Source organism: Amblyraja radiata, chromosome 19 (genome assembly GCF_010909765.2).
Source record: "Amblyraja radiata isolate CabotCenter1 chromosome 19, sAmbRad1.1.pri, whole genome shotgun sequence".
Classification (NCBI taxonomy): Eukaryota; Metazoa; Chordata; class Chondrichthyes; order Rajiformes; family Rajidae; genus Amblyraja; species Amblyraja radiata.
The window spans coordinates 10,380,144-10,395,853 of record NC_045974.1 but is presented as its reverse complement, the minus strand read 5'-3'; the positions used below and the strand labels follow the sequence as shown (position 1 = coordinate 10,395,853).

General features: G+C 43.9%; 1 protein-coding gene and 1 long non-coding RNA gene across 2 annotated transcripts in view; both read left to right on the top strand.

The window, feature by feature from the left end:
* Positions 1–15,710, top strand: part of grm8 (glutamate metabotropic receptor 8) — a 272,924-nt gene that overhangs the window by 231,938 nt on the left and 25,276 nt on the right. The window lies entirely within an intron of this gene.
* On the top strand, positions 960–8,993 carry LOC116983812. The gene is made up of 3 exons (XR_004414818.1): positions 960–971; positions 2,917–2,921; positions 8,888–8,993. It is a non-coding gene; the product is annotated as an uncharacterized LOC116983812 (long non-coding RNA).

The following is a 15,710-nucleotide window of genomic DNA, read 5'->3' as shown; positions in this document are numbered from 1 at the left end:
TCCTGACCACAAACTCTGCTTTCTGTACAGAGTTTGCATATTCTTTTCCGGGTGCTCCGGCTTCCTCCCGCATTCCAAAGACGTGCAGATTTGTTGGTCACTTATCCTCTGTAAATTGCCCCTAGTGTGTAGGATGCAAAATTGGGATAACATAGAAGTCGTGGTCGGCACTGTCTCGGTTGGCAGAAAGGCCTGTTGCCACGTTGTATCTCTAAAATTACTATATATAATCATATAGTGATATAATTACATACCACCATATGATATAGTAATATATAATCACTAGTATTTGTGATAATATGTGATTATCGCTAGTGATAATGACTAAATATTACTTTGTAATCTCTATCACTCCCCTCCCAAGAAACAGCATGGAACATATTCCCACTGAAGAGGGAGAGCAATAATTTGTTATATTATGTATATGTTGTATCATAATATATCAGTGGGCGTCACGGTGGCGCAGCGGTAGAGTTGCTGCTTTACAGCGCCAGACACCCGGGTTCGATCCTGACTACGGGCGCTGTCTGTACGGAGTTTGTACATTCTCCCCGTGACCTGCGTGGGTTTTCTCCGAGATCTTCGGTTTCCTCCCACCCTCCAAAGACGTACAGGTTTGTAGGTTAATTGGCTTGGTATAAGTGTAAATTATCCCTAGTGTGCGTAGGATAGTGCCAACGTGCGGGGAGCGCAGGTCGGTGCGGACTCTGTGGGCCGAAGGGCCTGTTTCCGCAGTGTATCTCCAGACTAAACTAAACTTTATGAAAGGCAGGATCTTTCACATCGCAAGACACAAAAGGCTGGAGTAACTCAGCGGGACAGGCAGCATCTCTGGATAGAAGGAATGGGTGACGTTTCGGATCGAGACTCTTCTTCAGATTCTCAGTCTGAAGAAGGGTCTCGACCCGAAACTTCACCCATCCCTTCTCTCCAAAGATGCTGCCTGTCCCGCTGAGTTACTCCTGCATTTTGTGTCTATCTTTGGTTTAAACCAGCATCTGCACTTCCGTCCTACACTCTTTCACAATACATCCCTCCCTCGGCACTGAAGAGGCAACTTAGACAGTGACTAAATGGTGAGTTGATATTTTGTGGGGTTTCTCATTTGAAATAATGGTGAAGGTATACCACCAAAGCAAAGAGTTGCAGATGAATAAAAGGAAAAATACAGTTGATGTCAGATCTCAGTACATTGAAAGCAATCGAAGAAAGACTGTTCGATAGCAAAGACATTTGAGCAGAGGTCTGAAATATTTGCTGCTGGGTTTTGTCTCCACATTAGCAATTAATTGGAATAAGTTTCTTCATTTGTAATTATGAGGTGCTAGACCAGATATTTCCTAAGAAAGAAAAGCAAAATGTGTGGAGGTAGGAACTGCAGATGCTGATATATACCGAAGATAGACACAAAGTGCTGGAGTAACTGAGCGGGTCAGGCAGCATGTTTGGAGAAAAATGATGGATGAGGTTTTGGGTTGGGACCCTCCTACAGACTGCGAGTAGAGGGGAGGGAACTGGAGGTAAGAAAATAACACCCTCCAGCGGTCTTGCCTCCAATTCCCTCCCGTCCACTTTCAGTCTGAAGATAAAGTCAACCCTTGCCCCTTAATGGGCAGCACAGTGGCACGGCAGGTAGAGCTGCTGCCTCATGGCACTAGAGACCCAGGTTCGATCCTGATCACGGGTGCTGTCTGATTGGAGTTTGCACGCTCTCCCTGTGACCGCGTGGGTTTCCTCCAACACCCTCTCGATGCAAGGATTTGTAGTTTAATTGGCCTCCGCAAATTGACCCAAGTTAGTACGGAGTGGGTGTCAAAGGGAGATGACATAAAACTAGTGTGAGCGGGTGATCGATGGTCAGCGTGGATTCAGTGGGCCGAAGGACACAGTCAACCAATTTCCAGTTGTCCATGTCTGCTATTATCTCCCTGAGGTAATTTGTGCTGAATTGTCAATTCTTGGTTTAGTTTGGTTTAGAGATACAGCACGGAAACAGGCCCTTTGGTCCACCGAGTCCGTGCCGACCAGCGATCCATGCACATTAACACAATTTATAATTTTACCAAGCCAATTAACCTACAAACCTGTACGTCTTTTGGCTTGTGGGAGGAAACCGGAGCTCTCGGGGAAAACCCACGTAGGTCACGGGCAGAATGTACAAACTCCGTACAGTCAGCACCGGTAGTCAGGACCAAACGCGGTGTTTGGCGCTGTATGGCAGCAACTCTACCGCTGAGCAATCTTGTTGACTCGGAGGAGAGTTACCCACAGAAAACACATAGAGAATTGTTGCAAGAAGGGAGATTTCTCTCCCATTATTCGCTGTGTACCCCAATATACTTTACATTTTCTGCAGTTCATCGAGAAAAATAGTACTATACAATTGTTGGACAGATTTGAGAAATGAGCTGTCTACGTTGCATTGTTAAGTCACGATCAATCTGTACTGTTGAATTCACTCGGATGGACTTTACTAAAGCTTCAATGATTTCTTATTGAAATTTGCGGAATAACAATCATTCTCTTCCAGACATTAACTTTCCTCCTGTCAACCCCTTTATACTGCATTTGAAGCCAATATCATAATGCAAAACAACTTCCCATTATTTATATCAAGGTTTGAATTGGTCTTGGACATTTGAACTTCATGGGAATGATTTTGATAATTTTGTTTTAAGTTTCTGTAACCTGGGCGGCACAGTGGCGCAGCAGTAGAGCTACTGCCTTACAGCGCCAGAGACCCGAGTCCGATCCCAACTACGGGTGCTGTCTATATGGAATTTGTACGTTCTCCCCGTGACCTGCGTGTGTTTTCTCCGAGATCTTTGGTTTCCTCCCACACTCCAAACACATACAGGTTTGTAGGTTATGTGACTTGGTATCAATGTAAAATTGTCCCTAGTGTGTATAGGATAGTGTTAGTGTGCGGGGATCGCTGGTCGGCGCGGACTCAGTGGGCTGAAGGGCCTGTTTCCGCGCTGTATCTCTAAATTAAACTAAAAAAACGAAACTGCTTACATTCTGCGATTCTTTCACAACATTGGTTCTTTATTTGTCATATGTACCGAAGTACATTGAAATTCAAGATAGACACAAAATGCTGGAGTAACTCAGCAGGACAGGCAGCATCTCCGGAGAGAAGGAATGGGTGACGTTTCGGGTTGAGACCCTTAGGTCAGACCCAAAACATCCCCTGGTAGACAAAAAATGCTGGAGAAACTCAGCGGGTGAAGCAGCATCTATGGAGAGAAGGAATAGGCGACATTTCGGGTCGAGACCCTTCTTCAAAACATCCCCTATTCCTTTTCTCCAGAGATGCTGCCTGACCTGCTGAGTTACTCCAGCGTTTTGTGTCCACCCCCATACACTTTATATTTTTTACTGAAAATGCATCTGTCTTCATCCCTCGAAACCTTTCTGCCGGTGGGAGGATTTAGATGACGTTCCCCATGTGAAGTTGGGGTTTTTAATGGTGCCAACATGAGTTCCAATGTGCATAAAGAAAAAATAAGGGGCATGAGTTTTCTCTGACAGTCAGAGGAACATTTGCCTTTGTGATACTCTGACACTTTGATGATCATTTCAGTTGTTAGTGGCAAGATAGATACAAGTCTGAAACAGTGGCATGGCCATCCACCGTGGATGATGTATAGGCAATTATACCTTTTGTCTCAAACTGATGGGGATGGCTGGAAGATTTCATATAATCAGGCGCATATTAAACTTGCCCAACCTTGAAGCTTTGGAAGAGGGATGGAGAGATGTCGTGGCTGAACAGTTAAAACAGCTGTTTTATCAACAGTTTGAATACCCAACTGTTTGAGTTGATTGAGGTATGATGGCTATCCATATTTATATTGTAAGCACCAGCAAACAATGTCTTATCTGTTTCAGATTATTATCCTTGCCATTACAATAGGGAAAGTTTCCATATTTCAGAACGACAAAACCAAGTGTGTTTCATTTGACCTTAAATATAATTCTCATAGTCAGACAGCACGTAAAATGGGCCCTTTGGCTCAACAAATCTGGGCCTCATCTAAGCTAGTCCCATATGTCTGTGTTTGGCCCATATCCCTCTAATCCATACACCTGATCAAGTATTCCCTGGTGGTGCAGATGTAGAGTTGTTACCTTACAGTGCCAGAGACCTGGGTATGTACTGACTACTAGTGCTGTCTGTGCCGACTTTGTACATTTTCCCACCTTGACCGCATGGGTTTTCCCCGGATGCTCCGTTTTCCTCCCACATTCCAAATACGTACAGGTTTGTAGGTTTAATTGGCTTCGGTAAAGATTGTAAATTGTCCCCAGTGTGTGTAGAATGGTGCTTGCTTACGGGGATGGCTGGTCAGCGCGGACTCGGTGGGCCGAAGGGCCTGTTTCCCCGCTGTATCTCTAAACTAAACTAAACTATTCTGCCGCATAATACCACATTCACAAGAAGTGGGCCATTGAAAGAAACAACTGCATAAGTTAGTATGGGTGCCATGGAGCAGGAGAGACCTAGATCCACTATGTCAATGTGATCAACATGTCTTCTGGGGACTGTTTGGACTTTCTTTGCAATGTTAACACAAAAACTTGGTGATAATTAACCCAACATCAAGATTTACGACATATTGTCATATGTCCCAAAAAGGAACAATTAATTTCTTACTTACAACAACTGATGTGTAAATGCTAATAATGCCAAAGACTAGCGAGACTAGCGTTCTGCTTGGGTAGTTTATATACTCAGTGAGGACAAATCTGAACTCCATCTGAGCTCAAGGACTAAGAAATGTTCTAATCTCCCCAACCAACAAGAGCATTCAGCAATAGTTAGTCAGATTGGAATTTTCTCCCATGTTTTGTGTGCAGGGCATATCTGGGCAATTTTACATATTGTTGGGCAGATGCCATTGTTTGAACTGTACTGGAGAAAATCATAAATTCATAAATTCTTGGAGCAGAATTAGGCCATTCAGCCCATCAAGTCTACTCGGCCATTCAATCATGGCTGATCTATCTTTCCCTCTCAACCCCACTTTCTTGCCTACTCCCCATAACCCTTGACACCCGTACTAATCAAAAATCAGTCAATCTCCAACTTAAAAGTATCCATTAACTCGGTCTCCAAGCCCTCTATTGCAATGAATTCCACAGATTCACCGCCCTCTGACTACAGAAATTCCTCCTCGTCTCTTTTCTAAAGGTAACTCATTTTTTTCTGAGGCTATGGCCTCTGGTCCTAGACTCTCCCACTAGTGGAAACATCCTCTCCACATCCACTCTATCCAGGCCTTTCACTATTCGGTAAGTTTCAATGAGGTCCCTCCTCATCCTTCTAAACTCCAGCGAGTACAGGCCCGGGGCCGACAAACACTCATCATATGTTAACCCAATCATTCCTGGGACCATTCTCGTAAACTGGACCCTCTCCAGAGCTTGGCACATCCTTCCTCAGACATGGGGCCCCAAACTACTCACAATACTCCAAATGTGGTCTGACCAGAGCCTTATTAAAGCCCCAGGATTACATCCCAGCTGGGATAGAGACTGGGCTGGTTTTCGAGCCCAGGAGTCTAGGATTATGGCTGGGATACTGTTTGGTCCCCTTCATGTGTCCAATGCTCTAAACTATTGCCTGATGTCATGTGCAATGAGTTGAAGTGGCTGAAGAATTACCTCTGTCATGATGGAGATCTCAGTTGGTAGCTGAAGTAGATCATGCCTGAGCTGAACATAGGAGTGAGTCTACAATTAAAGATGTAATAACTACAACATGAGAAGATAGAAAAATGGTGTCTGACTAATCCCGTGGAGTTTGGCGATGCGACTGGTGGGATTTCCTTTTCAATACCGAAGATCTTGTGTCAGCTGTGTGTCAGCTATGACTGGTGGGACCGATGCTTAGAACCCAACTTTAGTTTAGTTTAGCGATACAGCGGGGAAACAGGCCCTTCGGCCCACCAAGTCCGCGCCTACCATCAATCCCTGCTCACCAATGCTATCCTACACACACTAAGGTCAATTTACAATTATCCCAAAGCCAATTAACCTACAAACCTGTGCATCTTTGGAGGAAACCGGAGATCCCTGAGAAAACCCACGCAGGTCACGGGGAGAACGTGCAACTGGGAGAAGGCAGGAGAATGGGGTTGAGAGGGAAAGATAGATTGAATGGCGGAGTAGACTTGATGGGCCGAATTCTGCTCCTAGAACATGTGAAATTCTGAACTCTTTTGATACGATCACCTTGATTAAGTGTAGGGGTGTAGCACAGCACCACATTGTAAATGGAACAGAGCCAGAATGATAGTGGGGCTTAGAGGATTCAGTGATGGCCACATTGCATGGTCATGAAGGTTGACATAGCAAATGTTTTGTAAATGTTGAATAGATGCAATTATCTTCTAATTGTGGACAGAATTGAGGGCCACCATTTTGTGATTGAGGCTGGCGTGCTCAGGCCTCACACTCCAAGGACGTACAGATTTGTAGGTTAATTGGCTTGGTATAAGTATAAATTGTCCCTAGCATGCTGACCGGTTGCATCGTGGCTTGGTTCAGCAATTTGAGCGCCCTGGAGAGGAAAAGACTACAAAAAGTAGTAAACACTGCCCAGTCCATCATCGGCTCTGACCTTCCTTCCATCGAGGGGATTTATCGCAGTCGCTGCCTCAAAAAGGCTGGCAGTATCATCAAAGACCCACACCATCCTGGCCACACACTCATCTCCCTGCTACCTTCAGGTAGAAGGTACAGGAGCCTGAAGACTGCAACAACCAGGTTCAGGAATAGTTACTTCCCCTCAGCCATCAGGCTTTTAAACCTGGCTCGGACAAAACTCTGATTATTACCAACCACTTTCTGTTATTTGCACTATCAGTTTATTTATTCATGTGTGTATATATTTATATCATGGTATATGGACACATTTATCTGTTTTGTAGTAAATGCCTACTATTTTCTGTGTGCTTAAGCAAAGCAAGAATTTCATTGTCCTATACAGGGACACATGACAATAAACTCACTTGAACTTGAACTTGAACTAGTGTGCGTCGGATAGCGCTCGTGTGCAGGGATCGCTGGTCGGCACGGACTCGGTGGGCCGAAGGGCCTGTTTCCGCGCTGTATCTCCAAACCAAGGTTGGGTTCTAAGCAGGGGTGAAATTAGGAAGTGCTTTCAGAGATCTGGCAAAATAATGAAAGTACGGTATCCTCTTCATCCAAATCAATGTAAATGCAGAATGACCTGAAACTTGCAAGAGCTGAAATTGAAATTTAGCTGGTGACGGATTTCAAGAGAAGTAAACCAAATGCAGATAAATTGAATCAATGTACAGATTAATCACAATTTGAATGGGAGTCGAACAGGTTCCAGGAGCTGAAAGGTACTCTTTATGTTTATGCCCCAAAAGACCGGTTTTAAGATGAGATCAAAGGCATTTGTTCTTTTGTTCTTAAGATTCTGTTATAGAACTCTACTTCACTGTGCAGTTAATAGGTATTTTGGAAGCTTTTGTATTATAACTTGATTGCAACCTTATTTCTTCATGGTTTAATCTCAAAGGATGCTTAGACTTGGCGGAAAATTATTCACCGGTTCATTCGTAGAATAGCAAATGCAACTATTAGGAGAAGCTGCCATCAATTTTACTTTAGTTTTAGTGCGAATGGATGGGTTCTTTATCACGTCGTTTTTTAAGCCGTTCCTTGACTTTTTGTGCTCTGTTTTCGCAATGGTGTGACTGGATTGTTGAGCAAGATCGCGGGGGACAGACAGTTTGGAGACTGTTCTGCTTTTGTGCAGAAGGTTTATTGAAGGGTGGTGTTGGTGGAGGGGGGGGGGTCATGGCGACAGGATTAGGGAACTGGTCTTCAAAATTGAAGTACGCAGAAACTTCTTCTGGTAAAGGTTGTGAATCTCTGGAGTCCTTTACCCGTACAACGTGGATACTGGCCCTTCGGCCCAATTTGCCCACGCCGACCAACATGTCCCACCTGCACTAGTCCCACCTGCCCGCGTTTGGCCCATATCCCTCTAAACCTGTCGCATCCATGGACCTACTTCACTGGGCCCGACTGGTCTTGACCCGATACGTCTGAAGAAGGGTCTTGTCTCAAATCGTCACCCATTCCTTCTCTCCAGACACGCTGCCTGTCCTGCTGAGTTACTCCAGCATTTTGTGTCTATCTTTGGTTTAAAACCAGCATCCGCAGTTCTTTCCTACACAAACGCTGTCTAAATGTTTCTTAATCATTGCGACAGTCCCTGCCTCAGCTGTATGACGGAGTGGTGTTGTCAAGCTGGAAATGGTGCAGAGAAGATTTACGAGGATGTTGCCAGGACCCGAGGGCCTGAGCATTATGGAGAGGTTGAGCAGGCTGGGACTATTCATTGGAACACTGGAGCATGAGGGGTGATCTGTAGAGGTGTGCAAAATCACGAGAAGAATAGATTGGGTAGACACACAGAGTCTCTTGCCCAGAGTAAGGGAACCGAGAACTAGAAGATATAGGTTTAAGGTGGGGGGGTGGAAGAGGAACCTGAGGGGTAACATTTTTACCCAAAGGGTGGTAGGTGTACGGAACGAGGTAGGAGGAAATAAAAACTTATGTAAGGATGGAGAAAGTATTCTGAAGTAAATTCACCTTTAAACCAAAGGGGAATTGAACTAACATTCATTTACATCGTATATGGGAATAAATATTGATTGGACTAGAGTGTCCTGTGGTGGACTATTGATCCGAGGTCTTCAGAAATAAACAGTATGTCTTAACAGGACCACAAACTGGAGTCATTGATCATAATTTTGATTACATTAACCAAAGATCAATGAACTTGCTTTCTTCCATTGAAGTGCGTTCAATACTTTCACTGCATTTATTTTATAAACAGCTGTTTCGTTTTTAGTTTACTAAACAGTGCTGAAGCAGGCCCTTCGGCCCACCGAATCTGCGCCAACCAGCAATCCCCGCACATTAACACTATCCTACACACACTAGGGACAATTTACAATTATACCAGGCCAGTTAACCTACAAACCTGTACGCCTTTGGAGTGTGGGAGGAAACCGGAGCTCCCGGAGAAAGCCCACGCGGGTCACGGGGAGAGTGTACAAACTCCGCACATACAGAGAGCAGCCGTGGTCAGGATTGAACCCGGGGCGCTGTGAGGCAGCAACTCCACCTTGCTGTTGTTTGGGGTGGAGAGTGGGAATGGCGAAGCGCTAGCGGGAACGAGCGCTGAAGTTAGTGAGCCACTTTCTGCTGCACCATTGTGTGTGGGTCGGGCATCATTAATGCCGCACAGCCTTCCTTCATCATGGCTGACTGGCTGAGAGCTTTCTTCCATAGAGATGAAACGTTTCACCTCTGCCTGACCGACCACACAAAGACTGAGAGGAGTATTGATTTGAATTTGCCAAACTCAGTAAGCAAATTGGAGTGACAGACAACCCCAGGGCTTAAAATCCTTACAATGACAAGGAGCTAAGCAGAGTTTCCCATGACACGGCTGAGTGAAGTTACAGCATTTTACTGCATTTGCTACTGTGTGGAAGGATGTACACAGTTGCATCATTTTCTCCAGTGTTATTGTCAAAAGAAAAACAACTTGTGGAGCAAACTTGCAGAGCCATCCAGCCCTTGTTTAGATCTGTACAGCACGGAAACAGGCCCTTCGGCCCAACACGTCCATGCCATCCAAGATGCCCCATCTAAGCGAGTCCCACCTGTCCGCCTTTGGCCCATATTCCTCAAAACCATTCCTATCCACATAACGGTCTAAATGTTGCCTCACCCACTGAGTTCTTCCAGCATTTTATCAGCTGACCATTTCAGTAACCCTCTTCTGTTAGCACAGGAGCGGAGTGGTAGAGTTGCTGCCATACAACGGCAGAGACCCGGTTTGATCCTATCTATGGTTGCTGTCTGTATGGAGTTTGCACGTTCTCCCTGTGGCCTGCATGGGTTTTCTCTGAGAGCTCTGGTTTCCTCCTACACACCAAAGATGTACAAGTTTATGGGTTTATTGGCTTCTGTGAATTGTAAATAGTTCCCATTGTGTGTCGGATAGTGTGAGTGTACTGATCAGTGCAAACTCAGTGAGCCGAAGGGCCTGTTTCCACGTTGTATCTCTAAAGTCTAAAGCCTAAAGTAAAGTCTGTTCCACATCTCAGACATCTGCCCAGATGTAAAGGTGGCTCACTATTTGGATAGTACACCACATCCACTTTTGGTAAGGCAGTTGGTTCATTAGGGTCCAGCTTCACACAATATAAGACTCTCTCCTTTCAAACACCATTATTATGAGAGTCTTAGAGTCATAGAATCATAGTCTTATTGCGTGTGAACAGGCCCTTCGGCCCAATTTTCCACTGTTTAAGAATAAGGGGTAAGCCATTTAGAACGAAGAATGGAGATGAGGAAACACTTTTTCACACAGAAAGTGTGAGTCTGTGGAATTCTCTGCCTCAGAGGGCGGTGGAGGCCAGTTCTCTGGATACTTTCAAGAGAGAGCTAGATGGGGCTCTTAAAGATAGCAGAGGATATAGGGAGAAGGCAGGAAAGGGGTACTGATCGGGGATGATCAGCCATGATCACATTGAATGGCGATGCTGGCTCGAAGGGCCGAATGGCCTACTCCTGCACCTATTGTCTATTGTCTATTGCTGACACCGGTCAACATGTCCCATCTACACTAGTTTCACCTTCCTGCATTTGGCCCATGTCTCTCTAATCCTGTCCTATCCATGTACCTGTCCAAATGTTTCTTAAATGTGGCAATGGTACCTGTCTCAATAACCTCCTCCTGCAGCTTGTTCCATACACCCACCTGTGTGAAAAATGTACCCCTCAGATTCCTTTTAAATCTCCCCCCCCCCCCCCCCCTCACCTTAAACCTATATCCTCTGGATCTCGATTCTCCTACTCTGGGAAGAAACTCTGTGCGTCTACCCGATCTATTCCTCTCATGATTTTGTACACCTCTATAAGGTCACCCCTCATCCTCCTGTACTACTATTCCTTGGAGTGCAGGAGGATGAGCGGTGATCTTACAGAGGTGTACAACATCATGAGAGTCCTAGCCTGCTCAACCTCTCCCTATAGCTCAGGCCCTCGAGTTCTGGCAACACCTTCGTAAAGCTTTCAGGATGTTTTAGGGGAACAAAATGAAACTGGATAGAATGACTTATGTGGAATCACTTTCTAGTATATGAACTCAACATCACATCATTACTGACTGGAAAATAACAGTGAGCGAGAGTGTAGTATTTGAATTGACAAGGTGCCAGTACATGTAAGGAACATACACTGTCAGTGAAATCTTAGGTGAAAGCTTTTATTCAGTGGACATCCTTGGAATATTTATTTACTTGTTATTTTAGTGACTCAGCTGTACCATCATGGTGCATATTGTGCGATTATTATTGGATGATGATGTTAGACCTGGCACCATCAGCCTTCAAGTTGCCAAACTGACCTCCCATTCTTATCCATTTTCAGCATATGATTTATTGTACACGAAGTTGCATGTACATACCATTCTTAAATCTTGTCACTTAAATGCCTTGATGTCAATTTCTTCCTGACCATTCCTCCATTAGAAAATGTGGAGAGACTTTTTTTAGTTTCGTTTAGATAAGAGGTACAGCGCGGAAACAGGCCCTTCGGCCCACCGAGTCCGCACCGACCACCAATACGCTATACCAAGACCTCCATACACTAAAACTGTCGTACACACGCGAGGGACAATTTACAATTTTTACCAACCTAATTGATTCCCAAATCTGTGCGTCTTTGGATGTGGGAGGAAACCGGAGTTACCGGGGAAAACCCACACAGGGCGAATGTACATACTCCGCACAGACAAGCACCCACAGTTGGGATCGAACCTGGGTCTCTGGCACTGTAAGGCAGCAACTCTATGTAAGGCAGCAATGAATGACGTCAGTCCAAACTATTATCTGCAGAAATTGGTAACAAAATTTCAATTAGATTTACAATATAATACAAAGACACACATACAGCCACACACACACACACACACGTGTGTGTGTGTGTGTGTGTGTGTGTGTGTGTGTGTGTGTGTGTGTGTGTGTGTGTGTGTGTGTGTGTGTACATATCTATATATATACATGATACACAGCCACACACATATAAACACACTCACACAGTATATATCCATTCCAGCACACATATATATACTGTTTTTAATATATTTTTAATATTATCTCTCATATTATGTCACACTTTCCCTACAATCAGCCTGAAGAAGGGTTCTGACTCGAAATGTCACCTATCCATGTTCTCCGGAGATGCTGCCTGACTCACTGAGTTACTCCAGCACTTTGTGTCTATCTATGGTTTGGTTCCTTGTGTCTAGCTATGGTGTAGTTCCTTTTTATTACAGATGTATATTTTATTATTCAGGGCATGTGCCTGATGTAAGTGTGTTCCTACAGTCACTGCTATAGTTTCCTCTGTTCACTGATGTTTGCAAGGAAGGGCAGATGAGTAAAAAAAAAACTGGCCTCCCATATTTTGGTGGGGAGGGAGAATGGGCCATTATACTTGGATTTCCATTCACTGCACACCATTATGATTTTGCACGTGACCTTAAATTGCATTGTTAATGATTTCAAAACAGAAACACAATGTCAACATATGGCAACATCGTTATTTAGCAATATGGTTGATGCTGGCGTTGGTTAAATGGCAGCTGCCTTATCTCTAGACCAGAAGGTTTAAATCCCATTCTAGATAAGAGAACAACGCTCCCACTTATATCTTGCATGGTGGGTGAAGCCTTCTTTCTTGCCTGTTGAGATGAGAGATCACAGAGCACTAGTTGAAGAGAGAGGGACATTCTCGATACCCTGCCTTGACCACTTTTTTTTTTTAAACCCTCACTGATATTGATATCCCGATTTAGTAAAATTCTGCTGGATTTTCTGCAGAGCAATCAAGATTTTACCACAAAAAGGCTTAATTAGGTACAAAATGCTTTGTGATTTTCTGAGATCATCCATCAATCTAGTACGCGGCATTCTATAATTTGTAATGTAGAAGGGCACAGATGTGCAGAATGCAATAATTGTATTGACAAAACCAATTTTCAATTAAAAGTTTTTAAATGTAAACTTAAGTGCTTAAATGCAAAACTCCAGATTGCTCATGAACTATTCAGGGCATCACCCGGAGAGAACATCTGTGCACCCCGCTCAACAATGATATTAACATTTAAATTGACCTAACAGTGCTCCAATTCAAAGATTAACTCTCAGCCAAGGAAATACACGAGCTAATACGCAATAAAACGAAAGGATGCATTAATATTGCAAAGCGGCTCCCTGCTGCAGTTTAGTCTGAGTATTGCATTCGGAACCACAGGCGGGGTTTATTTTGATCTGCCGATCAGGGCTATTGAACTGTATGAGTTCCCCCCCCCCCCCCCCCCCCCCCCCCCCCTCCCCCCCTCCACCTCCCCATAACGGAGGAAGGAGCTTTTGTAAAGGCCAATCGTCAAAAAACAACATTGGAAGCCTTTCGCACAAACAATCTTCCATTGTGCTTCTGGAATTTTAATTTACAGTTCAAATCTTAATTGCAAGTTTGACTTCAGTGGAGCATACCATCATATCAGTTATGCATTTTCAATTATTTAATATATTCATGTACTTTCAGAAATTTACATTTTAGTCTAAATCCGTAATCTTAATATTAGGGTTAAAATGTTTCTCAACCAAGTTGGGAAGCATTTTTTCACATGGCTAGCTGATCTAGTGCTCATTTTATGAATTATTGCATCAGGTCTCAATGGAAAGAAAGAAAGGTGAATGACGGAGTGAGGATATATATGTGTGTGTGTGTGTGTGTGTGTGTGTGTGTGTGTGTGTGTGTGTGTGTGTGTGTGTGTGTGTGTGTGTGTGTGTGTGTGTGTGAGTGAGTGTGTGTGTGTGTGTGTGTCTATTTATTTATTTATATAAATATATAATACTGTATATACAGTGCATTCAGAAAGTATTCAGACCCCTTCACTCTTTCCACATTTTGCTATGTTACAGCCTTATTTTAAAATGGATGAAAGTCATTTTTTTTGTCATCAATACACACACAATACCCCAGATGCAGAAGTGAAAACAGGTGTTTAGAAATTTTTGCAAAGTAATGAAAAATAAATAACTGAAATATCACATTTACATAAGTATTCAGACTCTTTGCTATGACACTCAAAATTGAGCTTAGGTTCATCCTGAGATGTCCATGAGATGTTTATACAACTTGATTGGAGTCCACCAGTGGTAAATTAAATTGATTGGACGAGTTGGAAAGGCACACACCTGTCTATATAAGGTCCCACAGTTTACAGTGCATGTCAGAGCAAAAACCACGGCATGAAGATGAAGGAATTGTCTGTAGACCTCCGAGACAGGATTATGTTGAGACACAGATCTGGGGAAGGGTATAAAACAATGTATGCAGCATTGCAGGTCCCGAAGAGCACAGTGGCTTCCGTCAATCTTAAATGGCAGAACTTTGGAACCAGCAGGACTCTTCATAGAGCTGACAGCCCGGCCAAACTGAGCAATCGGGGGGGGGAGAAGAGCATTGGTCAGGGAGGTGACCAAGAACCCGATGGTCACTCTGACAGAGCTCCAGAGTTCCTCTGTGGAGATGGGAGAACCCTGAAGGACAACTATATCTGCAGCACTCCACCAATCAGGCCTTTATGGTAGAGTGGCCAGATGGAAGCCACTCCTCAGTAAAAGGCACCTGACAGCCAGCTTGGAGTTTGCCAAAAGGCACCTAAAGGACACTCAGACCATGAGAAATAAGATTCTCTGGTCTGATGAAACCTAGATTGAACTCTTTGGTGTGAACGCCAAGCTTCACATCTGGAGGAAACCCCTCAACACCTGGCCAATACCATACCTACGGTGAAGCATAGTGGTGGCAGCATCATGCTGTGGGGATGTTTTTCAGCGGCAGGAACTGGGAGACTAGTCAGGATCGAGGGAAAGATGAACGGAGCAAAGTACAGAGAGATTCTTGATGAAAACCTGCTCCAGGGCGTTCTGGACCTCAGACTGAGGCAGAGGTCCACCTTCCACAGGACAATTACCCTAAGCACACAGCCAAGACCATGCAGGAGTTGGCTTTGTGACAAGTCTGTGAATGTCCTTGAGTGGGCCAGCCAGAGCCCGGACTTGAACCCGATCGAGCATCTCTGGAGGGACCTGAAAATAGCTCCACATCCAACCTGACAGAGCTTGAGAGGATCTGCAGAGAAGAATGGGAGAAATGACCCAAATACAGGTGTGCCAAGCTTGTAGTGTCATACCCAAGAAGACTTGAGGCTGTAATCGCTGCCAAAGGTGCCTCAACAAAGTACTGTGTAAAGTGTCTGAATACTGATGTAAATGTGATATTTCAGTTATTTATTTTTAATTACTTTGCAAAAATTTCTAAACATCTGTTTTTGCTCTTTTAATATGGGGTATTGTGTGTAGATTAATGATAGAAATTTTTTTTAAAATTTATTTTGGAATAAGGCTGTAACGTAACAAAGTGTGAAAAAAGTGAAGGGGTCTGAATACTTTCTGAATGCAATGTATACACACACACACATTATTATACACACACACACACACACACACACACACACATATATATATATATGTGTGTGTGTGTGTGTGTATAATATATATATATATGTA